The sequence below is a fragment of the Mastomys coucha genome, chromosome X (genome assembly GCF_008632895.1).
Source record: "Mastomys coucha isolate ucsf_1 chromosome X, UCSF_Mcou_1, whole genome shotgun sequence".
In the NCBI taxonomy this organism is placed as follows: domain Eukaryota; kingdom Metazoa; phylum Chordata; class Mammalia; order Rodentia; family Muridae; genus Mastomys; species Mastomys coucha.
Window position 1 is genome coordinate 157,686,995 of NC_045030.1, and position 3,185 is coordinate 157,690,179.

Consider the following 3,185-nt stretch of genomic DNA (forward strand, 5'->3'; position numbering starts at 1 on the left):
AACTGAAGCTCCCTTCTCTGTGATAACTCCAGCTGTGTCAAGTTGACACACAAAACCAGCCAGTACAAATGAATTCACAACTCAATTAATTGGTATACAAGCTACTTGCCTAGATTGGACATATCTACCACTACACTACTCTATTCCCATCTATTAGATCCCATATGACTTGCAATTTCTCCAAGCCACGTGCTCCAGCTCCATCTTCTTTCCACCCCAACCTCCTCTGTCCTCCTCTTCTCCAGTCTCCTCCCCTGTCTCTTCTCTCCCCTTCTCCCCCAAACTTTTCAGCTCCACCTTCCCTCCTGCTGCCCAATGATTGGCATTAGCCTTTATTTGAAAAGTTAAGGTGGGGAGAAGGTTCACAAGGCTTCATTCCTCTACAGTGCTTTCCAAGAGAGGAGAATTAGCATCAAAATACAAGACCAGGGCTATCCACAACATTTCCCCCTTTTTGTCCAGTTAAGAGTCTTTTGTCTCAGATGTAAATTGAGCACAACTGTTACCATTTTGTAATTTATAAAATACAAGACAGATCTAACATCTAGTCTATCATTTTTGTCAATTTAATAGGACCTCTGTCATTTACCCTAATTTAAAAGATATAATTCTACACCTGACTCATATCCTGGTTTCAAATTGTATGCCATCTGAAAACCATCCTCTCAAATCTATATCATCTTTCTCAATGTTAAAGAGCTTGGGCTGGCTATCAGTCTGCAAGCCCATCAGAAATCCAAGAATGACTAATATTACCTGAAAATATGAGAAGCACAAAATATAGCTTCCAAAACTAGCCAATTTATAGAGACTGCTGGTCACCTGGACAGTCTTTTTACTTCAAAACATTGGAGCATCGCTCTTCAGCCTTCTGGCAGGGTCATCTGACAGACCTTTGTAATGCAGAATCTTAAAGGGCTGATCACCCTGTCTTGGCAGAGATTATCAGTTGTCTATTCTGCATAGTGTGTCCTTTTCTGGACAATATTTTGTCAGTAGATGGAATGAGGCAATTTCTGTCTAGTGGCCATCTCGCCACGAGTGGAGCAACTCCGATGATTCTCGATTTCTTCTTTGAATCTGAGAAAGAGGTGATGTCAGGAGCAGACAGGTCTCTAGTCAAATGAACTTAATAAAGAAAAGTGCATAAAAGTCATATTCTGTGGACTTCTGACACTTTTCAAGACTACCCACTCAAAGCATCTCTGAACTGTTAAGCCTTGGCTACTCTTGGTCATTTCTAATTGAAGTATCTCAGAAATACCCTTTTAATGAACTCACCACCAAGAGCATGCTATCTGGCCCTTAACTCGTATTGCTTGATCATTTAAAACAGTTTATAGTAGCAGATATAGAAGGACTAGGTTTAAACCTAGTATTTTCAAATGTATTATATAGGCACAATGCCTATATGAGAGTAACAATATTAATCCCAATTTTATATCAATAAGAAATTCATACCAATGAGAATCTTAAATTTGTATCAGATAAATTCTGTCAAATATAAGAGATTATAACTTCAACTTTGTATCAATAAGGACATCCAACAATGTAAGATCTAGCTATGTAATGTTTTGCTTAAGAGTACATTTGCTAACCTATCCCTATTTGTCTATTTCTATAATTTCTATGATATTACTATATCCCCCCTTTGCCACCCCTTCCTTTTTACTTAAGAAAGAATGTACCCAACTTATTGCTTAGAATTCAACAAACCTGAGATAAAACATTCACTGCTCCCCAAGCCCCGAATACGGCTTGGACAGTAATATAAGCTGCAACAGTGTAGATTGGAAGCTGACTGGGTCTGAGAGGCCTACAGAGAACAGCAGAGAGGCTCCCTCCTTCACCCCCAGACAGAGCTAAGGCCAGGGGCAACACCTGAGCCTGGAGCTGGACTTGAGCAGATCTGTATAAGAACTGCAGAGAGGGAGCACAACTTCCTTTTGGGGCAGACACAGTGAATAGGGGCATCTACACCCTAGAGAGCCTTTCTGTGTTCGTTTCCCCATATCCTTTGCCCCCAACCCCACCTCCCCCTGACTGCTTGTTTATCCTGTGTTGCCGGTTACCTGAGATCAGCACACAAGCACATGCTATCAGCTGCAACCTAAACCAGGGATGCAGAGGACCACACTGGTCTTTCTACACTCAGCCTCTTCCTGTGAATTAAAGAATTGTGGAGATAAAGGTACAAAGCGCTCTGGATCAGGTAATTCATTGGTATAAAGAGAGATATATAACCTTTTGATACTTAAAGATGAGAAATACAATAAATATCTTTTTGGCTTTATGTTATATTTTGAATGGTTTGACAGGGATGGATTCAGAAGAAATAGATACCTTATCATTTGCCAGTATTGCAATACTTATTCTCTTGATTTACTATGTCCTCTCAAAAGACTGGACCCTAGATAAAAAATTCCTTTCTTTAGAAAAGAGATTACAAGTAACATTACAACTAAAGGTTCAGGATTTCATAGGTCAAAATAAGCAACAAAAAGAGAAGGATGAGGGTTGGAGACAGAAGCTGGAAGAGATGCTAAAACAGAAATTTCTGAAGTTCATAAAAGAGTCTGAACAACAGAGAGATAAGCTTAAGACTTGGCAACATAGCCTAGAGGAAACCCAAGAACTAAAGGTTCAGGATTTCATAGGTCAAGATAAGCAACAGAAAGAGGAGAATGAGGGTTGGAGAAAGGAGCTGGAAGAGATACTAAAAAAGAGATTTTGAGAATTCACAGATCAGACCGAACAGCAAGGAGATAGAGATAAAATTTGGAAGCAAAGTCTAGAGGATAATTTATTAAAGCTAGCAAATCAAAATAAGGCAGATGCGCAATATTAGAATTACAACATAAAGAGAAGCAAAGATTATGGAAGCAGGGCTTAGAACAAAAAATACAGGAAATTATAGAACAGCAGGAACAACAGAAAGAGAAATTTAAGAACTTGGCAACATGGCTTAGAGGAAACACTAGAATTGAAGACACAGGAAATTATGGATCAGAATAAGAGACAAAAGGATGAAAATGAAAGTGGGAGACAGGAGCTAGAAAAGATGCTAGAACAAAGAATGCAACAGCTCACAGAACAGACTGAGCAGCAGAGAGGAAATATTGAGGATTGAAAGCTAGACTTGGAGAATAATCTTTTAAATTTAATCAATCAAAATAAAATGGACA